General features: G+C 53.5%; 1 long non-coding RNA gene across 1 annotated transcript in view; it reads right to left on the bottom strand.

The window, feature by feature from the left end:
- Nucleotides 1-23,575, bottom strand: part of LOC111775596 (uncharacterized) — a 148,840-nt gene extending 125,265 nt beyond the window's left edge. Inside the window, exon 1 of the long non-coding RNA XR_002811359.2 lies at nt 22,934-23,575. This is a non-coding gene — a long non-coding RNA (uncharacterized lncRNA). The remainder of the gene's footprint in view (nt 1-22,933) is intronic.
- Between the last annotated feature and the right edge of the window lie 1,321 nt (nt 23,576-24,896).

Here is a 24,896-nt window from a genome sequence, read left to right as displayed (position 1 = left end):
CAGGCCATGAGCACGGGGAGCACAATGCAGCCTTTCTCTCTCAAGGGGTGTTTGCTTAACGCGCGGAGCTCCTGAGCCCAGGCAGCATTATGAAAGGAGGAGGACTTTCAATGCCTGGAAGGAATCCCAACGCAGGCTGCTCCCTCCTTCCAACTCTCCGGTGCCCAGCGGTCCTTCCAGGATGGGAAGGCAGAGGAGAGAGGAGGGGGACGGGGTACAGCCAATGTGGAAACCTGGACAGAGGGTCCCCAGGGGCACAGAACAAGCCTAGAGACTCAAGCTGCCCCTTCAAGGGTTCTTCAAGAATTTTGCACTCCACCCTGAGCCTGGAAATCCACTTAAGGGGACAAATAGTCCTTAAGCTGCAGCTGAGTGCCAGGCAGGCCCAAGGACAAAACTGAAGAGTCTCCAAATATTTCCAGGATGTGGAGTTGGGGAGTGGAATTAAAGGAGAAAGCAGAGGCCAGGAATACGCCGGCAGCTTGCATCCTGTTACCAAAACGCCCAGTTTGGCCAAAAGGTACAAAGGAAGAAAAAGTTTCATAGCATTATTTACACAATAAGATTAAACTAAACGTCAGTGGTCTCCTACTACTCAACAGTCACATTAAGCAAATTGTGATATTAGGCTTGCAGAATACTGTACAAGCATTAAAACTAAACACAAAGACAAGGAAACTAAGAATGTGGAAAAATAAAAGAAAGGTTAAGTCGAAAGTGAGAATCAAACCTCATGCTCTGGGATCAGGACTCTGCAAACCACGTGCTCTGGGATCAGGACTCTGCAAACCATATGCTCTGGGATCCCGACTCTGCAAACCACATGCTCTGGGATCAAGACTCTGCAAACCACGTGCTCTGGGATCAGGACTCTGCAAACCATGTGCCCTGAGAGTATGACTCTGCAAAACCCAAATGTAGACTGGGGATAAAAGAGACCATCCAAAATGCAGTGCATGACGAGGAAGTGGGATTCTAATGAGAAACTTTAAAAATACAAAGTTGTTTTGAATAACAAATATGGTTTAAGTAGTGGTGTAAAATAGAAAGAGAAACTCCCCACAGCACCTCAGAGGGACAGCATCAGAGAAGGCCCATGGTCAAGTCCACCTAGAGTGTGGAGTCGGCATCTCCTGTCATTCTCCTGTCCCTGACTGCAGGTGAGGAGCGGCTGCAGGGCTGCAGCCTCCTGATGGGAGAGCTGTGGGTTGCCTGCCTCAGAGCAAAGCTGTCCCACCTTCTCAGGCCACGCCGTGGCACCACCGCCAGGGCACATGCCTCCTCTCCAGCCCAGTGAGCCTCGTGTGTCCCTCAGACCACACCTCAGTCCCCTCTCCCAAAGATCTCCTCTTCCCTCGCCATAACCTCACCCTTGAGGTTCCACAGCCACCTGCTTCTTGACCACTCCAAGCAGCACTGTGGTCCCCCTCCCCTGGGAGCCAGTGGTCCTGTTCATTCTGCCATCATTCACTGCATCACGGTTTTTTTCTATTTGTTTGGTTTGTTTTGTTTTGCTTTTTGGTGAGGAAGATTGGCCCTGAGCTAACATCTGTGCCAATCTTCCTCTATTTTGTATGTGGGTCACTGCCACAGCATGGCCGCTGACAAGTGGTGTAGGTCCGTGCCCAGGAACCAAACCCAGGCCACTGAAGCAGAACATGCTGAACTTAACCACTAGGCCATGGGGCAGGTGAAGTTGTTCATTTCACACCTTCTCTTCCAACTCCCAGCCGTGAACTTCTGGAAGTTGGGGCTGTGTCTACTCCACCTCTCTCTGCCCTGGCCTGTGCCAGACATTTGAGATGTGCTTATGGAATGAATAAAGGGCTCCTCCCTCCCTGTCTCCTTGGATTGGGGTTGGGGTGGTCGAGAGCAAGAGGTCTAAAAATGAAATTAAATGGGGATTTTTACCCTTACATACAACAGCCTTGAGAATTGGCCCGGTAAGAGAAAAACTGGCCACCGCCTGGGGTGCCTTGGAGAGGGGTGGGAATTTGCCAGCATCCTCTGAGACCCCCTTTGGGGGAGCAGGAACAATGCGCCGGAAGGTCAAGTCCGACCTGGCTGGGCGGAGTGCTGGACCAAGTTCCAATCTCCCACTTAGTTTAATTGCCAGGAAACAGGCCTTCACCATCTGTCATTATGACTCAGCTGTGTCACAGCAGCCCGGAAGGAGAAGGCCAGATCCACTAAAGCTGGCTGGCAAGGTGGGACACATGGATCAGGGGCCCCAGCAGGGAGCGCTGAAGACAAGACACTGTCAGACCCCCAGGCGCAGCCCCGCCCCTACCCCAGCTCCACCCAGCCACCCGTGTGCCATGTTTCCAGTTCATCTATTTGCTGCCACATATGTCACCGTCTGGACACACACAAGACTCAGTGAAAAGCCAGTGGTGCCCACTTAGAAACACTATACTAAGCAAAGGAAAGCAGGTGCAGAAGGCTATAGACGTTGTCTAATTCCATGGATACAAAATGTCCACAAAGGGTACATTTACAGAGCGGATCAGCAGTAGCCTGGGGCTGGCCCTGGGAGTGGACACTCGCTGCAAACAGGCACAAGGAAGCCTTTCCGGGTTGATGGAAATGTCTCAAAACTGCGCTGGGGTGATGGTTGCACAACTTTGCACATCTACTAAAATTCACTGGCTTGTACATTTACCAGAGATGAATTTTATAGTACGTAAATTGCACCTCAATAAAGCTGGTTTAAAAAAAACTTGGTGGCTAGGTAGGTAGCTCAGAAGGAAAAGAATCAAGCACCCTCTGACCCTGTCACCTGTCCCCAGTGAGGCTTACCAAGAATGTCCCTTGCCCCCAGGGCACTGCAAGCCCCAGCTGACGGCTGGTGGACTGGAGAGACTCTGGGCTCCAGGTCAGATGGCAGAGACCCTCACCAGCTGTCTGATCTGGGTCCGCTTCCCAATCCCCGGAGCCTCAGCTGCTCATCTGTAATGATATTCACCAGCGTGTGTAAAGCCACCAGAAGGGGTGTGTCACAGGCACTCAAACGCCACTTTTACTGCTTTTCTCTCAATTGAACCGGTACTTGGAGAGATCTCCGCAGTGTGCCCAGCACTCTGCTAGGGGCTTCAGGGGACACAAAAGTAACCGAACAAGCCCTCTCTGTTTCCAGTTTACAATCTTATTGACACACTTAAAAGGCAACTCAAGGTAGTTGAGGATGAAACCTCGTAAAGCCAGTGCTGAAAAGTCCAAAGGTCAAGGCACAGCATTGTGGTAGGGGTCCCCAGGAAGGCTGCTCAGAGGCGCTGGGGGCAGAGGCAGCTTTGACCAGAAACACTGGTGGGTCAGGGGAGAACACAGCTCTCCAGCCCAGAAGTCTGGTTTAAAATCCCAGCTCTGCCACTTTCCAGCCGTGATGCTGGCAGGACACTTAACATCTGGAGCCACATCAGTCAAACCAGATGCAAAATGGACTCCCTCCCAATGCCTGTGTCAGGAGGAACGTCAGGAATGGGGCAGAGCTGAGCACACCTAGGTGCCTTTAAGGAGAGGCAGCCACACATGGGCAAGAAGGAGGAAGGGGGGGCGAGGGGAGCAGGAGGACACTTTGAGTGAGGAGCGGATGCAGACCAACCTTCGAGGGGCCGGGAAGAGACCACCTGCAGAATGCAGCTTCCTTGGTCTTCCCTTTCTCCCTTAGAAAACCTCTAGGACTCCAGGGCTGGAGGCTGCAAAGCCAGCCCGGGCAGCATCTCTGTCCTCCCCGCCCCTCAGCTCCGGTCCCCCTCACAAACAAGGAAGGGGCCCTGCTAAGCCGCCAGGCCCCAAACAGTTAGGAGGGAAGACAGGAGCCATTTCTGTTGGGGAAGAAAAGGGTCCCACTTGGCTCGTGTTGCAGCCTCGGTGGGCTCTTCCTGAGCCTGATGCGTCACCATCAATGAAAGATGAGGGGCGACCAAAGGCGAGAAAAGGAGAGACAATCCCATCAGTGGTGTGCAATGCCAGGAGCACGGCTGGCGGCAGCCAGAGTCAGCAGGGTGGCTGGGACGCAGGGCTGGGTGGGCGAGGAGCCTCCTAGGCAGGGCACAGAGCAAGCCCTCCTCCTCCAGGCCCCTCTCGGCCGCGAGACAGGGGGATAGACCTGCTGGCTTCTCCAGGCTCCCCCTTCACCCTCGAAAAAAACAATTTTAATCCTGCAAGATGACCTGTCAGCAGGTGATGGGACGCACACCGTCTCACACTGGAGGGAACACCGGCCCTTAGAGGTGACAGAGTTAAGCCAGCAAGTGAGTCAAGTCGTTTGACTCTTGTGAGCCTCGGGCTCTACCACTAGACAAGGAGGACAGATAACAGCCCTTACAAGGCTATGGGGGAGGGTTGACATGACCACGGAACACCTGGCACAGAACAGCCATCCAGGTCACTGGCAGCATCGCCTAGTACTTAAGGCACAGCCGCTGGGCTTGGGTTCAGGGCCAGGTTGCACCACTTAATAGCTGTGTGATCTTTGGTAAGTTACTTGCCCTCTCTGTGCCTGTTTTCTTACCTGTAAAATAGGGATAATAATAATGCCTACTTCATAGGGTCATCGTGAGAAATAAATGAGCATGTGTGCGCACATGTGCCTGAGCATGTGTGTATGTGCTTGGGTGTGGGTGTGTGTCAGAACGAACAATGCTTGGAACACAGAACGTGCTATTGTGTTAGCAATTGCTACTATTAGTTAACACTATTAGCCCTTATTGTTGACTCTCAACCGTAGCTGAGGTCATAATCACTGGACAGTGCAGACCTACGTTCTCAGAATGTGGGTCTCTCTTGTCAGAGGCAGCTTGAAGGGGGTTATAAAAGGTCCCTGGGCTGCCCCAGTGTGATCCTGACCGCCCCAGCGTGGAGTCTGTCAGAGCTGAGCACCCACACCCAGCATCAGGGTCCTCCAGCAGGGCTCCAGCTGCAGGTGGCCGGCAGTCCAAGTTCACCGGCATGGCTTCTTACAGGCCGTCAGGGCTGCTGTCCTGGGAACAAGGGCCTCACCGGAGGGGCGGGCGCTACTCTCGCTCTCCGGGGCTGCTGTGCCTGGTGGAGTGCTCACACACACGCATCACAGGAGCAAGGGCAAATCCACCAAGGACTGCAGGGTCACACAGCGAGGGCAGTGCTACTGCCAAAGACAGGAGGGGACAGGAAACCACATGGGGTCCACAAGTCCCTCCGGTTAAAAAAATAATAATCATGAGTTAGAAGCAAAAGTGAGTCATTGGGATTGGGGACACATGTCTACGGTGGGCAGCGAGGGTGTCTGCGGAAAAAGATGAAATTGTGGGGAGGTGCTCAGGGGGTGGTCCTGGAAGGTCTCAAGACGGAAGTGCTCCAGCAGGAGGGTCTGTCTCTCTGCGTCCTCCTGCAGCCTCCAGACACTGAGGTCTCCATCAATACCATAAGGCCAGGTGAAGAGCACCCCCAAGAGTCCTTCTCCCCAGATCCCAGTGGGCCTGCCTCCAGGCCCTGGGGGCTTCTCTGCCCAGCGTCAGATCACCCAGCCATGCTGAATGGTAAGCAAAACTAGCCCACCGGGAGCCCCCAAATCAAAGCAGACCCCTCCATGCGCCCTCCCTCCCAAACCTCAGGAGACCCTCATGTGGTATCTTCCTTGAGCCACCCTCAAAGAGCTGAGCTGATAAGGAAGGAAGCGGTTTCCCCAAACCTGCCCCAGAATGCAAGCGAGGCACCCCAGAAACTCCCATCACGCTTGGCGACCTGGTCTTCTCAAGCCCCTAGTTTAGCGGCCCGGGTTCCAGAACAGGAACCCCAGAGTCGTCTTCACATGCCTCCTCCCCACCCCCATCCCTGGCTTGCCCGGACCGCCCTGAACAAAGGTGCTTTTCTCCCTGCCCGTCGGGGTCACCACATTTTCGTCAGATCCGCGCTTGTTTTCTTTCTGCTTGGGCCCATTGTGGCTTGCCTCCCCAGGCACCACCGTACCCTGGAGACAAACCCGTATTGTTTTCACAAACCTAGTAAATGACAACACTGCCCACCTCCTGGCCCTGACCCCCCTAGCCCGCCCGGCCCCCCCTTTCCCGTCTGAAGTCTCTCTTGTGCTAAGCGTCACCCTCCCCCAAAGAAAAACAGGAGGCTTATGTCAAGTGGAGAGAGAAACCTGTTTGTGCTAAAGGTGCCTCTCCCTCCGTGTGTTATCAGGTGAAGATTTAGTCCAGAGAGGCAGCATCAGTGGGCAACTTCAATAAGCCTGGCCCCTTCCTCCTGCTCAGGCCTGGAACTGAGGGAACAGGCGAAGGTGGCAATTAACAGTGCCGATGATAAAACAGAAGGATGGTCGCTAAGTTTCCCAAAACACGTCTTTCATCAACAGGAATGCTCCTCTTTGCCCCTGGAAAAAGTCGATGATGAAAAGGGTGGAAAAGTGAGTGAGCCAAGCACAGGTGGACCTTTCTCCCCACTAATCGAATCAATGAGGTCGATCAGGCAAGCTCCGGGAGCGGATTGTTGATGCCTGAGGAAGTCTGATCGTCAACAAGACGGGCTTCTTCTGGGCTATCTGAGTGTGGGCTGTGCCAGTGTGTGGGAGCAACAAGCCAAAATGAGAGAGACATGTCATCCCACCCAAACACACACTTGCACATGGACTGTTCCTGAGTCTACAGAACAATCCCCAAATACTCCAGCTTTCCCAGGGTGGGAAAGAAGCCGGAGGAGACAGCAGCCGCCCTACCTCTGCAGCCATCTGCTCCGAGCCCTGCCTGTTCACTGACCACACATGGAGGCTGATAATGGAGAAGCCAACCACCCAGGAGATGAACATCTTGACTTCCAGTTCCAACCCGACTCTGCCTGCCCCTCCCTGCCCTCAGCAAGGCTGTATGGGCCAATGGGCTCTCACGTCCTCATTGCCGCCACTGCAAGAGTCCCATCCTCCTCCTGGCCAGGGTGGAGAGGTAGGATGACATACTAACCAGGGCAGGAGCGACTTGAGCCATGGGGAGATGCAAGCAAAGAACCAGAGACAAATGGGTCCATGCACACAGGCAGACACACTGATAAATCTACATGGAGGCGCATCCTAAAGCATGTGATTGTTTTATTGTTGGAGCTGGACAGAACTTAGGAACTCATCTCTGGTACGATGCCTATGAAATAAACGAGGCACAGAAAGAGAGAAACTTGCCCAAGATCACTCAGCTGGGAGGTCACAAACAAAGATGGGGACCCAGATCCATTGACCCTGGGTGCAATGCAACTCTCAGCCTCCTTCCTGATATCACCAATCTACGGATCAGCAAGACGGAAACCTCTACATCATGAGATAAGCGAGTCTAAAACATTCCTCTGTGCGACATGAGGGTGCACAGTGTGGTAAAGGGAAAGAAAGGACCAGGGCACGCCTCCGATGGTGGCCACCCTGCAGAGGTGACCAAGGGGTGGGGAGAACCCACTCCATCCCCATCTGTTGTCTGGCCCCCTCTGGAGAACCTGCCATTGTGGATTAAGTGTCCCTGGGGACTGTTCTGGATCCCATGGTTGATAGGGGCTTCAGGCCAGTGGTTCTCATTTTCTTGGTCCAGTCCCAGGAGACTAGTCCAGGAACACACCAAGGATGCACAGACCTACTCCCCAAGTGTCCAAGATGTGGCTGCCACCATTTCTCCAAGGCTAACACTGGCCCACCATTCCACACCCTCTTCCCCATCAGCACCACTCTTCCCACTCCCCCAGGCACCAAAGCAAGAACTTTGGCCCCTGTCTCCTTCTCCATCCCTTCTCCTAAACCCTCCCACCCAGCTAACTCCCCTTTATGGAGTCCCTGGTGCCTGTGGGTCCATATAGCCATGGAATGGAGCACAGCTTATTTCTCACACGGCCCCATTTTAGGTCCATCCAGGATTCCCCCAACCACCACCCCTCACCCCTCTGCTCCTGTGCAGGGCGCCTGCTGATAACGCAGCTGCCTTCTGAGACCGGCCCCTTCTGCAGGACGTCCATCTGCAGAGCCCAGGAGCATGTGCCACCTACAGGAGGTCAAGTTCTCGCCAAGGTCTCTCCTCCACCATTCTCAGCGTTTCAAGGGTGACCCTCACCCTCCCCGTTCACACTCTGAGCAGGCCCGGGGTGGAAGGACCTCAAGTCCAGCCCTCTGAGGATAAGGCGGGCGCGGCCAGACAAGAGGAAGGCCCGGGGCCCTCCTGCCCCTGGAGTGCGAGCCCCCGACCGCCCTGGCGGCTGTGCCACATGAACACGGACTCTGAACTCAGCCACAAAGCCTGGCTAGGAAGGCCCTCCCTCCTCGCAGCCCCTGCACCCCCATCCTGCCTCCTCCAGACCACTTACTCCTGGGACCAGGAAGAAAAGCAGGGCTGCACGGATATGCAACCCAGATAACCGGGGAACTTCAGGAGCGAATCCTCCCGCCCCCCGACTCACGCACACAGTCAGACCCCAGCACCCACCACTCCACTCAGAGAAAAGATAGTGGGAGGAGAGAGTCACGATTCAGGGCTGGGAGCTGGGTCAGGGGTCCTGCCTCTAAGACATGAATGGGGAAGGGTCTTTCTTGGCCACAGTTCCAGCAAGGTCCCCAACCGGCTTGTTCGCCAAAGCAGCCAGGTGCCTCCCTCCCAGCCCCGACTGAGCCCATAGGCTCCGGCCTCTCTGCCATCTCCCCACGGGAGCAGGTGCACGTGGGTGCTGAGCCCTCCAAGGGACATGGGGCAGACCACACAGGGCTTCACTCTCTGGCCCCTAAGTGCCCAGGTGAAGGGGCCGGGGAAAGGTGGGGGGTAGTGGACAAGGCCAAACCAAAGCCAGCCCCGGAAGGCAGGGCCTGGCAGCACCCTCAGTTCCGCCATGACCTCGGACCCTCAGCACCTGCCTCCCTTCAGAATCTGCCACAGCAGGACTGGAACCTCAAGCATTCCACCGCTGGGCGACGTTAGGCGAGGCACTGTCCTTCTCTGAGCCTAGCGTTCCAGGTCTGTAAGACGCTATAAGGACCGAGATGTTGACACAGCACACCGCACTTAGTAGGTTTCCAACAAACGTTAGTCCAATGCAAACAGCCAATCATGGAAACTTTTGCTTTACACGACAGAGTGAGAAACTCTATGCCATGGATAGCAAAGGCTACGTCAGATAGCTGTGGCTGCGGCTACAGGTAGGGGCGGGGGAGGGAGCCTCAACACACAAAAACACGCCCAGATGGGACGTGCATGCATAGGCACACATGCACACACACACCCAGGGGCCAAATTTACCCATGATGTTTGCCACCCAGAGTCCCTTACAAGAATCCTCTAAATCTCAGACACACAGCTGGGACGTGGCCCACCGAGGGGGTGAGTTATTCCCTACGCAAATAGGTAGTAGAAAGAAACCAGGAATTTCTCCCTGGCAAACCAAGGCCAAGCTGCCAAAGAGCTCCTCAGTGACCTAGAGAGGAGAGGGTCTCGAGAGGAAAGTGGCAGAGGTACAGTCAACCGCCCCACGCTGAGATTTCCCCTAAAAATAAAGTGATAAGATAATAACCTATAACGTTCTCCCGCCCCAGGCCCGCCCCGTCCCCCTCCCCTCTTTGGCCAGACCTCTGCTCTCCAGCACAAAGTCTCTTTTGGTCTCTCCAGAGGGGTGAAAATAAAGGGGTTTTGTCCTCCTCCCCCCGCGGGTCTGAGTGAGTTTATCTGACACTCCAGCGGGCTTTGTAAACTGAGTGTCCCAGGATAAACGCACCCTTAAGAGTCACTTGGCCTGGGACGAGGGACCCTCTCCAGAGGAGAATGGGGAGCTTGTTCCGATGGTCTTTTAATATGGGGGGCGGGGTGTCACTGAGGACAGGCCTCCAACAGACTTGCACAGAAGGGTCTCTGTCCCAGGGCTACAATGGAGGGAATTCTTAAAGACACTGATGCTGAAAGGGGGAAGGATTTCTTTTTGTTCCTAAGAGGAGGGGAGGGAGCTTAGGGCAGGATGAGGAGGGGGTGGCAAGGACTTCTTACTCTCCAGAACAGTTCAGGTTCTAACGAGGCATCTCTGGCTCAGGATAAGGGAAAGGCGGGCAGATCAGTGACCCCACGGAGCAGAACTCTACTTTCACGGCTGTCCGGTTTGCAGCTCCCGGTCTGCCTCCCAGATCCAGGATGTGGAGCCCCCAGCAAGCAGAAAAGCATCTCATTTTTATCTAAGTGAATGGCCTCCTTGACATTGTCCTCAAAGATCTATCCTTTTGATGGCAGTTTCAGTCCAAATGTTCATGCTGGAAAGGGGGAGGCAGAGCACATGGAGTCCCCGAAATGAGTACCGTTCTCTCCAGCCACAGAGAAAGGAGGGCAATTTACTCCTCCAGGTGTTTATTTGGGTACCAGGTCACCCTGACTGATTTCTCAAGACATCCCAAACCATCATAAATGATGTCTTATAAAGACTGCCCCACGAGACTGTTTCATGTTCCGATTTCATTCATGTTTAATCGAGTACCTCTCCAACAAGCTGAGCAGGGCTGCAGACAGAGCTGGAGTGGTGCAACCACTGAGAACAAGTGGGCGTTCTTTTCTTGCCCCCCTTACCCATGGTCATCAGCTGGAAACAGCCAGGGAAGCAAGGAGACATCCTCCATGCTGAAATTAATCAAGGAATCATCTAGTCCACATCTAAGGTACGCAGGGGGCAAACTGAGGCCCCAAGATGTGGTGCACCTTGCCCAAAGCCACAAGACAAATCAGGAGACTGAAAATGGGCGAGCCACCATCTTAAGGCACAAGAATAGTAACATGCAATGCTCAGGACCACTCCAAGCAAAGACCAGGAAGAGCTTCCAAAAGCAAGACATATAGCTGTTCTTCCAATGGAATGCGTTGGGAAAATTTAGCTGCAGTCCAAGGCCCCAGCATCCACAGCCTCACAGCAGCAAAATGGCAGACCAGCATGGGCCTTTGACCTGTCAACGCAGAGCGTATGTACTGTCTTTACTGGGTTGGCATCAGGCCAGGTGCTGTGACATCAGAGAGTGTACACTTTTGATTTACCTGAAGGAAACAAATCCACAGCTGTGAAACAATCATGGTAGTAAGATATTAATTAGTAACACAATATAATATTATAGGTTGTTAGCACTATAGCAGTTCAGGGAAGGGGAAGTTAGCTGAGAAAGAAAACTTTGCAGAAACAGAGAGCACCCCATTAGTGAGTTTATTTGGTATAAACTGGCAACCACGGACAGCAGTATTGGATTCTACGTCGCCTCCACCTGTGAGTGTCCCTGACGATGCCCCAGGAGAGTAAGGGAAGGAGGGGCAAAGGACGCAGCCCGTGAGCGCAGGAGCAGCTAACAGGCCACAGGGAAGAAGCAGCTGAGGCAACCGCAGACCCCAGGAAGGAGGAGCTAACCTCACTGCCCCTCTCCCCACACCCCTCTCCCGGCTGCCCAACAACCAACAGAGGTTCCCGGGGCTGGTCATCCACCATATTTGCCTAGCACGTTAGAGTGTCCACACCACCTTCATATAAGTCATCTCACTTAAGCCAATGGAAGTCGCAGCCCAAGTTCTATGCCTCCAAGAGAAGAGTCAAAACCAACTGGACCTCCTGGCTAGAAAATGGAAATTTTCTTCCCCAATGAAATCCGGCAACAACAGAGCAGAGATGCAATGGCAGCCCAAGCAAGTAGAGGCATGCAGCTGGTCTTCTTCTTTAAGATGAACACAGGGTTTAAGCCAAGAAGGGGAGAGGAAATCAGTGAGTGGAGGCACACAAGATTCAGTCTACTTAGTCCAAAGAATGAGACACACTCTGACTCCCAACCCCCCAACCTCACGGCCACACAGGCTCCATTCCCCACCCTCCCAATAATGTCAATTAAAAGGATCTCTGTGCAAAGGACAGAGTGCACGGTGGCTGATGGGACTGTAGTTCAGATGGGGCAAGGATTTCTCACCTGACCCTTATCCCATTTGGAGGTGATGTTGGTACAGCATTGAACAGCTCTCTCCAGTTTCAAAGTATAACATCAGAAGGGCACACCTAGCCACAGGTCTGCTCCGAAAGCTCAGCTAAGCTTTGAGCTCAAGGAGTAGAGTGCACACAGCACTGTCCTGGTGACTGAGAGTTAGCACCCTTCAACACCACACTTCCATTGAACGCCTTGATAACGGGCCAGCCTACCTTCCTGTCCCACTCACACCTGTGCATGCCCAACCTTACAAGCCTTCTTTAGTGAGGAGGCCAGGACCTCCCCAGAATCATCACACTAAATGCCAATAACGGCAGGAGATAGCAAATGTGATAAGAATCCAACTCAGTACGCCCTGGCCTCAGCATCCTTCATGGAATTTCAACATCAAGGGACTCGATGATGCTGATGCATGTTGTGGACACGTGTACATCCTAAGACTAGTCAGGACAATACAGTGGGAGAATGTACTGGTCTTACAGACGAACCAGCCTGAGTCTAGATCCTGATTCTGTACTTGCCAGTTGGGAGAGAGTGCACACTTACCTATAGCTTTCCAAACCGGATTTTACATCCATAGATAGGAACGTGAGGAGGGCGAAACAGAAGAGGAAGAACAGGGGAAAATCCTGAAACCTGGGAAGCAGCTGATGAGAGTTCCTCCTCATGAAGGCAAACTCCCGTGGATGAATCTTTCAATTGATTTTGGAATTAATTATTTAACCGTGACTTCACTTTCTCATCTGTAGAGGACAGAGAAGTCTATTTCCAGCGCCAATCCTAAAAGGATGCAGCCTCACCTCCACCAGGAGAGGGAGAAGGAAGCAGTGTTTTAAACTTATTAGTGGGTACCTGAGGAGGACGCGGTGAAGGATGAATCATAGGTATAGAGACGTTATCAAATCCGATTGATTTGTAACTTCGAGGATTTTCCAAAAGAAGCAGGGATCCAAGCTTGCAGCTGGAAGCTACAGGGACACAGTCAGGTGCCAGATCAAGTTCTGGCCTGGCCACGGACCAGGAAGGTGAGCTTGGACAAGTAAGCTAAGGCCCCAGGAGCCTCAGCTTCCTGGTCTATTCAGCGGAAATGTATGAACACAAAATGCAGCAGCCAGCACGCTTCCTAGGACATCAGTCACCTTTCACATGTAATAATCACTCCCTCTCCTCCCACCTCACCCCCCTCCCTAAAAAGGCTATTCACACTCAGAGTAGAAATAATCTATCACCAGGACAATGCGCTTTTTTCCTCACTATGTCAAAGGAGGACAGCTGGTAGCACCGGCCAGGACAGCATGGCCTCCTTTAAGAGCTCGCACAACCCATGTGCATGAGTCACTGCGTCTCAAACAAAACCTACCTGTGCAAGGTGCCGACAGAGCGGCGAAACAGGGTCCCCACCTTGAGTTCGAGAGCCTGGAGAGCAAAGCTGTCTCTCTAGCATGGAGCCCCCAGAAGCTGGGGCACAAGCCGGCACGTGAATGTGCCAACCCAGTGGAGCCATCTCAGTAAATCCATTTGTGTGGCTGCTCCCGGACAAGCCCTCTGTCTGGCCAGACTGGGTGCCGAGTCTCCTCCCTGGGCTGCCAAACACAGCAGTCCAGGGAGGACTGTACAAATCCATGAGCACCAGCTCCCGTCATCGCGCTCTTCACACCAGGAATGGAACAAAATTTGCCTCCGCAAGGTAGATTGGGAGCGACACCAGTGGTCTAGGGATGCTCAGGAATAGGGAAGGTGTTATCCTTCGCTTTAAAGAAATCTCAGGGGAGAGGTGCCTTTCCAAGAATCAAGTGGCGATTCCAGTAACAACTCCTTTGTGCAGGTAACTGAGAACACAGCCATGGGTGACCAATGCAAGGCTGAACCTGGAGATCCAAGAGCCAAATCCTCAGCTCCCTGATGGAGCAAGACGACGCCCTGTGCAAAAACAGACTCTCGGGCTCAGAGACTCAGAGGAGGAAAGAACTGTTGGGGTCCATTCATTTATCACCTTTCACTGAGCATCCACATGCCCTGCACTCTCCTAGGTACCAGGTATACAAAGGGAAACACAGTCAATTCCCCACCCCACCACACACTCCGGTCTGTTATCCAGCGGTCCATGCGCTCACAGTAAACATGGGGTGGTGCGTCTCTGCAGCGGCCTCCGCCCCCTACGGGCCTCAGTATCCATGTGCAGGATCCCAGTGGCTCTAGGGAGGGCCTCCTCCCACAGACCCAGGTGTGAGGCCCACGACCGCAGGAGACCAGTCGATGTGTCCCATCTCCTAGACACAGGGATGGGTCCAGGGGCGAGCACGGGGCCAGGGTCCGCCCTCAGGAACGCTGAGACAAAGCCATTCTCTTGCTCTGGGGCTGCAGAAGCAGGAGGCCTGCAGAAGCTTCTGCCCTTACTGCTCCCACCAGGGAAGTAAACCAAAGAGTGAAAAGAATGAGAGAAAAACAGCCCACAAAACACCCAGAAGCACGACCCCTAAACTTCGCAGTTACACGAACAACCAAAAACTCACTATTTACACCCGTTAGAGTTGGTTTCTCCATAACTCGCAACTACAAGTGACAACCCGAAAATATCCTTGTTTTAGGGATGAGGAATTGAGCCCAGAGAGGCCTGGCAACTTGCACAGAGTCACACAGTTATTGGTGACGGGGGCAGGACAACCCCGCTGTTGGGCATGTGCCAAGACGGCTCCATTTTCAAAGCTCTGGGGCCTTAAGGATATTCCTTCAAGTCTCTAAGCCTCAGATGTCAGAGAATACAATGCTCACATACAGGCCTATGAGGATTAAGGAAAATACAGACTCTGGAAGCACCTGCTCTGAGCCTGTGAAAGGCTGGCTTCTCTCTCCTCCCCAATATAAGACTGCTGCTCTGGGAGGCAGCGCTGGTTGGCGCATAGTATTTGATGAACCCTTACACAGGGACGTAGAAGGAACAGGGCAGGGTCCTAGGTTAAGGGCCAGGCAACATCAAACAGCCAATCTGATGGGTGAACTGTGAATGCAGCCACACAGGCATCTTCCCTAAGTCGGTGCCCTACAGACAGATGTCCAGGATGCCAAGGGCAGGGAGAAAGGGTTTGCAAAGGGGGAAATGAGCCAGGTTCAAATGCAATGTGGGGGGCAGGGGGAAACGACTGCAACGGGAAACGATGAGGAAAGCAATTCCAGGAAAGGTGGAAAAGCCCAGTGGTCAGGGTGGAATGAGAAACCAGGCCCATCTCAGCTCTCTGGTTAACCACATTCCTGGTTTCCACTTCAGAAATTTAATTAAAAACCCAAACATCTAAATTTCCCAACTGGCTTGCCAGTGGCCACGAATTCCCTTAGATTGAGAGAGTCTCCCTCAGCGGGACCCAGGGGGCCAAGAAACAAGTCTGGTGTGAAGCCAGAGGAGGGCTCACAGGCAGGGGTCACGGGGAGGCACCCCCTCCCCTCCCTCTCTTCCCCTCCCCTCCCAAGTAAAGAAGCCCTCTGGGTTTGGGATGACCCTGTTCTGTCACGCCAGCCACAGGAAGACGGTGTTGTTTCTTGTTGCTTCATTTTAAAAATAAAAAGAAATAGCACGATGTAAAAAAATTAAAACGAAAAGAGCCACACTCAGGGTAGCTGCAGGGGTACAGATCACTTTCCTTTCGCCACATGGGGGAGGACACCGAGGCCGTGAGAGGCGAGGCAGTGCAGAGCTGGGGAGCAGACACAATCGGTCCCCAGGGCCAATAAAACCACCTTCTGCCAACGGCTAATCCCGCCTTGAGCCTGGACATGCGCCTGGGTCGTCCAGTGACAAATCAGCAAAGACCGAGCCTTCGGGGCTCACCCGGGGCTTCAGGAAGAAAACCCCAGAAAGGAGGTAATCCTCTCAATGCAGCCACTGAGCGGCGCTCTCCCCGGAGCCACCCCAGAAATCTGACATCTCACCACTGGGCTCCCAAAAGCATTTCTTAAGCCCCTCGACTCTGCAAAAAACGGTTCGGTAAACAAACAATTTTTAAACGTCTTTCATAAAAAGCCACACTCAGCAAACTTCATCTATGAAATTAGACCAGGCAGGATAAGGGGACAGAGAGGACGCCCCCTAGAGTTCTCTCAAATCATGACCCCAGCCTCCATCTTCCCAGCATCCCTCCCTGCACCCACGTTTCCAAAATACGACTTTGCGCGCGCGGGCGGGGTTAGGAGCAAGGGGCCCCTTCTCCTCGGTGGGCATCTACCTGCGTCACCTCACTTACCTGTGCCTTGACAGCCTCTTCTGGAAAATGGGGGTGACACCTGACTATTTCACCAGGTTGCAGGTGATATCAGAAGGGAAATGGGCACAAAGCACTCGAAAAGCTCCAGCGCAAATACTGGACCTAAGGAACACGCTAGATCTCCAAACTGTTACTTTAGAAAGAAGAGATGCAGCGGCCTCGGAGGGGAGCGCCGCCCACGTGCACCCGCTGCTCCTCGGTCGGTCCCTGGCACTTGGCTCGCAGTGAAGAGTCCTCCTCAGCAAGAAAGGAGACACCACAGGCTCCTGAGCGTCCGCAGCGAGAAGGTCTACCCTTCCTGGCCGATCTGTCCTTAAAATCAGTTAAGTGCCACTTCACACCCACTTGGATGGCTACCGTCAAAAAAAAGTGTTGGCAAGGATGTGGAGAAACTGGAACCCTTGCACCTCGCAGGTGGGAATGTAAATGCCGCAGCTGCTGTGGAAAACAGTATGGTGGCTCCTCAAACATCAAAGTATGACCGTATGATCCTGTAACTCCACTTTGGGGTATGTACACTAAGAGCTGAAAGCAGGGACTCGAACAGATGTGTGCGCAGCCTTGTTCATAGCAGCCTTGTTCTCAATGGCCAAAAGATAGAAGCCACTCAACTGTCCATCAACGGATGAATGGATAAACAAAACGTGGTCTATCCACACGATGGAATATTACTCAGCCTTAAAAAGGAAGGAAATTCTGACACGAGCTACAACATGGATGAACCTTGAAGACAGTGTGCTAAAAAATAGTAAGGCAGACACAGAAGGACAAACATTGTATGATTCCACTTACACGAGGTACCTACAGTAGCTCAAATTAATAGAGACAGAAAAATAAGAGTGGTGGCTGTGGGGGGCTGGGGAAGAGGGAATGGCAAGCAGTGTTTAATGGGCACAGTTTCAGCTCAGGATGATGAGAAAGTTCTGGCAATGGATGGCGGTAAGGCTGCACAACAATGTGAATGTACATAATGCCATTTACTGCACAGGTAAATGGTTAAGATGGGAAACTTTATGTTATATACATTTTACCACAACTAAAAAAAAAAGGTTAAAATAAAATTAGTCAAGAAGGTACAACTGGGGCTGGCCCCATTGTCAAGTGGTTAAGTTCAGGGCACTCTGCCTCAGCAGCCGGGGTTTGGTTCCCGGGCTTGGACCTACATGATTCATTGGCAGCCATGCTGTGGCAGCAACCCACATACAAAATAGAGGAAGACTGGCACAGATGTTAGCTCCGGGACAATCTTCCTCAGCAAAAATAAAAGAGGAGGATGGGCAACAGATGTTAGCTCAGAGCCAATCTTCCTCAGCAAAAAAAAAAAGCACAACTGCAGAAACAATAATTGTCACTTAGAGCTCCTGAGGGTTTTACTCAGATACCAAAGAATTTGTCCCCAAAGGCAAGCATCTCAGACACCTTCCTTTCCATGCTTACAGCACAACAGAGCCCCTCCCCCACAAAGGATGCTAAGTCAAGTCAGCTCCCAACTGGCCCAAAGACCACCAGAGCCCACCCATGCACCGAAGAACTGAAGTGGATGACCAACATCTAAAGAAAGAGCCATCCAGCAAATGATTTAAAAATGTCTATAATTAAGAAAAGGGAAAACTCCAAGGATGGCTCCCAGGACCTGAGTGAAATCCCTAACGAGTTTGTGATGGAACCTGCTGGGTGGGCTGAGAGGGTCTTTCTGTCCTGTCCCACTCGGGCTTCCCAGTCCAGGGAAAGGAGAGGGAAGGAAATGGCTAAAGGGAAGTGAGGTCAAGGGCCCACTTTTAGGCAAAGGAAGTGGGTCTGAAAACCATTAAATTCAGACCCTATAAGAGGCATTTTCCAAACGCCTGGGGGTCTCCCAGACCTGAGGGGAGAGACGAAGGTCGGACTTGCTTCTGGAGACCCCCGAACGGCAGGCAGTGCCTTATGCAGCCACTTCTGTCTTAACCAACTACAAAAGGCACCTGGTTCAAGACTTGTATGTAAAAACCTGTACCAACAAACCAAATACGGGAGGAGGTGATGATTCACATGACAAAAAGAATTCTTTGACAGAAACTCGCCACGTCAGCATTCCTCCAGGTAGCATGCTTCCTCCAGGCCTTTCGAGTGTCATGTGATCAACCAAGACTGGCTCTGCACAGACGTTTTTCCAGGCACAAACCTAGTCTGTAAAGCCAGGGAGCCCCAGTGAGTCTGAGCACAGCATCTTTAGCCAGAGGCATAGTGCGAAGGGAGGGAATTCATCCAGGACCATTCCCCTCCTCTTGTAAAATGAACTGGGTGCATGGATCGTGTGCAGACGGGCTGCTAACTTGGTGTGGAGGACCCCAACCAGCTCCACGACGATGGCAGACGTGGCCCAGGACGACACTGGCCAGAAATAGAAAGAGCGGTGGTCTGTGTGGGCACACAGACAAATGTGCTAGAAAGCCACCTATCAAAGGCATCTTCCAAGCTCCGGGGCACTCACACACCCAAAGGGAGAGACCGCAGATCTTATTCCTCAAGCCCAGAACTGTGGTTCCTTTATGTGCGTCCAAATGCAGCCCCTTCTGTCTTAACCAAGTGCAAAGGGCACCTGATTTCAAGATTTCTATGTCAAAACCCATACCAACCAACCAAATAAGGGCATGTGGGAGCCCCAGACCAGGTGGAGGCAAACCGGGAAGGCTTCCTGGAGGAGGAGAAATGGAGAAGCTTTGTGTCTGGGTAAGCTTGAGTGGGAAAAGGCTCAGTTCAGGCTCTAGCTGGCCAAGAAGTCAGTCAACTCCCTGTTTCTTAACACGTCCATCGGTATCGGAATGGTCTGGGAGCTTGTTAAGAATGCAGATGTCTGAGCACTCCCGAGCCCCACGCAAACCAAAACAGAACCTCTAGGGGTGGGGGAGGGTGGGGAGGGCTACCAAGAAGACCTTTTTACCAAGTTCTCCAAGCAATTCATTCTGATGCAAACCACAACCTGCAGGCCAGGGGACCAGCGGAGTTCAAAGTGCACAGTCTGAGCCGGGCGCCCACTGATCTGGGAGGAGCTGCAGCTCCCGAGAAGGGAAGGCCCACGAGGGGTCACAGAGGAGGGGGACAGGGCAGGTGTAGACAGAGGGCTGTCCCAGAGCTGCACAGTCACAACATCCCAATCCCTCTGCCACCGAGACTTCCTGTTATGATCCTCACGGAGCGGCTGCTTACAGAAGCCGTCTGTGCCCGCGCACGAGGGAGAGGGCAACATCTCTCAGTTTACAAGCTGGAACAGGAAGGCTGGGAGCGTTTCAAAGAGGAAAAGAAAAATCCAGTCCAGGCGACCAGACCCTAACAGGAACAGAGAAACTCTATCTGGACAACAGAAGTCTGTTTTGCTGAGATTTAAATAACCCCAAAACTTCCTTATCCCAAACGAACGTCACCTCCCCTCTATGCGGGCAAGCCCTCTGAGCTGGAGGGGACCGGCGATGCTGGAAGCGGACAGCCCGCGGTCAGTGGGCATTGCGGGCGGAAGGTTTAGACCAACAGGGCCTCTGCCGTAGGTCCCCGAGCAGGGCCTCTTTCCTGGTTTCCTCCACTTCACACGAGTGCCTCTTATGCAGATGTGGGGCCAGCCCCCTGTCCTCCTCAGCTGCTCCCGAAGGCCCTTCAGGCCACCTCTCCTCGCTCCTCTGGGGAGAAGTCAGTCCTCTAAAGAAAAGGGGGGTCGCCCCCTAGCCCAACATTGTCAACACCCTAAATCCCTTCTTAGGGGAGAGCAGAAGCCCATGTCCCCTTAAATCCGCCCAGAGAAGCAGGAAACCCAGTCTTTGCACACTTGGCGCCCCGACACACCTGCTGCTCAGGCAGGCGTGAGTCACCGCACAGGCACTGCACGGCAGCTTCGCTGCTTGGTGGCTGGCTCTCACGCACACCGGATGTCATCCATCCACCTACCCCTCAGGAGACAGGTCGGGACACATCAGGTTACAACCCGATTTTTGCTAAACGACTCATTCCCAGCGGAGGTCTGGGGAGAAGAAGGAGGTGGGTACATGGAGATGCTTCTCCCACTCACGGTCAGGGTTCCTCTCCCCTCCAGGCCCGGGAGGGTCTTGTCTACTCTGCCGGCCACAAATAGAAGGAGGGGCGAGGTAACCTGGGGAGGAGGATGCACGGGACTGCGCAATGTTAAACCTTCTCCAGAATAAAGACGGTCCGCTGAGATGACTACGGCCCAGTGCTCTCCTGTACAGCACAGTGCCTACAGCTGACAACACCGTACTGTACACTTAAACCTTTGCTGAGAGGGTCGATCTTCTGCTAAAAATCAAAAAAATAATGAAGAGGGCGGGAGGACGCTCTTGGAAGTGATGCTATGTTTACAGCATAGACGGTAGTGACGGCGTCCTGGCGTAGGCTTATCATCAAATTCATCAAGTTGTAGACATTAAATAGTAGAGCTTTTTGTGTGTCAATCATACCTCAAATCAAGCGGTTTAAAGAGAAAATCTGCTGAAGCCCTCTCATCTCCCACATTGTACAAAACAGCATTTTCTGCGGTGCAGAGTCCCGAATTGGATCCTAGACCAGAAAAAAGAGATTAGCGGGACAACTGGAGAAATGTGAATAAGGCCTGCAGATGAGTTCAAAGCAGTCGATCAGTATTCATCCCCTGGGTTTGATCTTCTCACTGTGGACACGTAAGATGTTAGCACTCGGGGAAGCTGGGTGAAGGGCACGGGGGAACGCCACGTATTATTTTTGCAACTTTCCTGTAAATCCAGATTATCAAAATGAAAAGTTAATTTGAACAAAAGGACAGCACTGTGATCCAGCCGCCAGTCAATCTTAATCTATGATATTGCCAAAATGACTTACATCACAATCCTGAAGGCAAAGTTTAAGTTACTCTGACACCGGTGCTGATCAAGTCTTTGACGCAAGAAAAGCAAAACAAAACTCACGGCGTGCACTCAGCGAGCATTTTCCCAGCGCCTACTGTATGCTGGCTCCCGGATGTGGGCTTATCTGACGGCTAAGTGGGGCTCCCTTCCTCGAAACCCACCTCGGAAACATCCACCGAGAGGAACACGCCTTCCAGTTCAGACATGCTCTGACTTAAAGCAAAGAGAGCGATTTCTGGGACCTTTCCAAAGGAAATAATCCAAAATGTGGACAAATCCTTATGTACACAAGATGCTCACCAATGCATTACTTCTAAAGGCAAAAATGTGGAAACAACTTAGTGTCCAACAATGGGGGAATTGTCCGGCAAATGACGATTCAAGGCCCACAGCATAATACAGTCATTACGTGGGGAAACGTCCAAATAAAATTGAAGGGAAAAAAGCAAGAAGCAATGTTATATAGATTTCAGAATTTCAGCAGTGAGGAAATACGGCAGATTGCAGCATTACTGTGGGAACTGGGTGTTTTTGTCCTGCTTTTTGTACATTTTTTGTAGTTTTCTATAAAAGAGAGAGAAAGAGCACGAATTACTGTTAAAAGTAGGCCAGGTGAAAATGCAGCTGCAGGCCATCAGTGGGACAGTTTCAAGGGTTCCTGTCCCAGGGTCTGGCACGGGGAGCGGGTGGGGAAGGGTGTGGGACCAGCATAGGCAGTGCCAGGGACCCAAGGGGTGGCCAGAGGCACAGGCTCCTGGGGAGGGGGCAGTACCGATATGCATCACCTTTCTTTCTCCTGTGGTGCCTGGCCCTCCCTTCTTGCCCAAGCAGGTGCTCACTGGAGGCAATGGCACCCTGATCGCAGACCAAGGGAGACCTGTGACAGCTTCCAGGAGTTTTCTATGCGGGAGGGACTTCTGGGCGGGAAGTGGATCATCAAAGACAGGCTGCCAATAGCGTTGGGGGAGGGGAGAGCGTCTTCAGGAAGAAAGTCCTGGAGTTGAAGACAAGTGCCGAGGAGGGAGAAGGAAAAGGAAGACTGCTTTATCTGAACATCAAGGCGGACTCCCTCAGTCATTCATTCAACAAACACCTATTCCGCGCCTACTCAGTGACAGGCACCAAGCTGCCCAAAACAGCACCGACACAAAAGAACAAGGAGAGGAGGGAACTATGGATACAGGAGCGGTTTGCTTTCAGTTCAAGACTCAAGACTAAGCCCCCTCCCCACGTTGGCCAGGAAACCTCTTCCATTAACAAGTTTCGCTAGGGGAGTGGGGACGACGCCGATGGACGCACTGGACCGAATTCCTGCCACCTCCCAGCCATTCGGGAAGCCTGCCCAAACCATCCCACCCAGTCCTTGCAGTAAAGCCTCTTACCAAAGAACCGGCGACCAGGGACATCCAGAAACACCCCTGGCCTCCACCCCCAATAGTGAGAGGGGCTCGACCCCGTCGTCTTCTCCTAGCGCTGCGCCCCGGTCGCATCCTGGGTCGCCAGTGGGCAGGCGCCGGGGGCTCACCGAGGAGGCTCAGCTCCCGAGGTAACGGGCCCCGGAGAGCGACGAGGCGAAAAGGTAAGCGCAAAGGGCCACGCGGGTGCGCCGAGGACGCGGGGCCTTTCCCCAGGCCAGGGCAGCCAGCGGCTTGGCGGCGCTGGGGACTGAAGGGCGAGGACCGAGAACGCCCAGGACGGGCGCTGACCATCGCGACCCGGGCGAATCAGCTCCGCCTGGAGGCAGAGGGATGGCTAAAATGACCTCCGAGACGATGTCAATAACAAGAACAAAAATTTCAACCGAGAACCCTGAGACCTTCAGAAAGCGTCGCCGGGCGGGGGAAAAAAGTCAAATCAAATTCTCCACCCCAAATCGCAGAGAAATTTACCTCCAGGTGAGCGTCCCGACTGTTGGGTAGAACGTATGGATCCACGGACGGAGACGAGGTCGTGGGTCTTCTGAGTCCCGCTCACATGCACCAAGTAATCCACGTTAGGGGGTCCGGAGGCCCCCATCTCATTCCGCATTTTCCATCCAAGGCCAAAGCGCCGGCAGCCGGCCTCTGCGCTCCGGACCCTCGGAGAGCGCGTGGACGCCGCTACCGGGGGTGCCCGAACGGCCGCATTCCCGGGCCCGGGGGCTGGAGCGCAACGCGGGCGGGTGCAGGGCGCCCCGCCGCCCCCGGCGAGCGCATCCCGCCTCCTCGCGCTCGGAGAGCACCCAGTCCGGACGCGGCTCCCCGCCTTTCTTCGCTGCGCATCGCCAGCGCGAACCCAGAGATCTCTGGCCGGAACCCCTCTGCCAAGCCCAGAAAAGCGCCAAGGGCAGATCTGCTCGCGGCCCCAGGTTTGCAGGTCCGCGGGGCCCGGGCGGCGTGAGGTGGGCCCCGCCGAACAAGAGAAGCTCCGAGGAGAAGCGCAGAGCGGCGGACGCCAGCTGTGGTGGCCGCGTCCTCCGGGCTCGGCTGCCACCCTGCTCACCCGCGCCGCCTCCGCGCTCTGCCCGCGGCCAGGCCATTCGGCCTTTATATACCAGCGGGGGCCGGGGAGGGGCAGGACGGGGTGGGCGGAGCGCGAAGAGGGGCCGTGGGGGGCCGAACTGCTTCCTGGGAGGTGTAGTTCTGTTTCCCGAGTCACAAGAGAAGCATAGTGCAGGCGTGGCTGGGGTCTCCCCAAGGGCTCTCCTGGCTTGCGCCCTCCCTTGGTAGATAAGGCTGGGATTCCAGCCTCTAAATGCCGCCCAGGATGACGAACCTGGGTAGCCCTGGAGTCAGAGGAACCCAGGCAGGTTGCAGTCACCTCCCACTATTAGCCAGGTGTGTGACCTTCATGGAGGAGTGACCATGTATGCCTCAGATGGAGGATACTAGTGTCTGCTTCTGTAGGGTTATGGGGGGAGGTCACCACAGTCATTGCTGGCTGGCACGCAGTGGCCTGGTGTCCCCGTCTTTAATAGGAACAACTGTTTTTTCCTACACTTGTTAAATGCTAAGCAAGCTTGGCCAGAAGGCTCCATTTCCACAAACCAGTTGCCACCCCGAGACAGGCCTAGACTAAAATTCTGGAGCTGTCACTGCCCTTATTCAGGCCTCAGTTTCCACAGCTGCCTCCTTACTCATTCAACACCTGTGCATACTGGGAGCGCAAAGGCAGGAGTCCTCCCTCAAGGCTGGCCTTTGTGCCTAAGTCACAGTCAAGGGAGAGGAGGAAGCAGCATCGTGACAGCCGTGTGGATGTGAATGAGGCTGTATGGACCAGGGACACCTAACCATGCCTGGGGACATCCGCCAAGGCGTCCGGAGAGCTGGTGTCTGAGCTGAGTCTGGAAGGAATGGGTAGGAAGCAGCCAAACAAAAAGACACGCAAACACAAAACAATGACAACAAAGGGAGGCAGAGAGCTGTCTGTGTGGAGGAAACACGGAGGGTATGAAAGAAGGGGGACGCGCTGAGAAGGAGGGCTGCTGGGGCCTTAGTTGTCTAGGGCGTCTGTAGAAACTGGGCGGCTGAGAACAACAGGCATTTACAGTCCCACAGTCCTGGAGGACAATTGTAGATATGTGTGTATGCATGGGTTAGTGTTCATACATATAACTCGCTGCTCGCTCTGCTGAGAGGATCTAGAAGCAGTGACACCCCAGTAGCAATGAGCACTAGATCCATGGTTGGTTTCTAATACCATCGTCCAGTAAAAGGAACCAGGGCTCCTCCAAGAAGTGGCAGGTTCTAGGACTGGGGCAGGAAATACACGAGCCGAGCCTGGAGCATCTTGCAGTGCCAGAAGGTAAGAAACTGAAAACACATACACCACAACGATGGGGTATGTCAAAGGGATACAGAAACCAACTGAAGG

Source organism: Equus caballus, chromosome 11, assembly GCF_041296265.1.
Source record: "Equus caballus isolate H_3958 breed thoroughbred chromosome 11, TB-T2T, whole genome shotgun sequence".
Lineage (NCBI taxonomy): Eukaryota > Metazoa > Chordata > Mammalia > Perissodactyla > Equidae > Equus > Equus caballus.
Note: the sequence above shows the minus strand (reverse complement) of the source record. Positions and strands in the feature narration are given on the sequence as shown.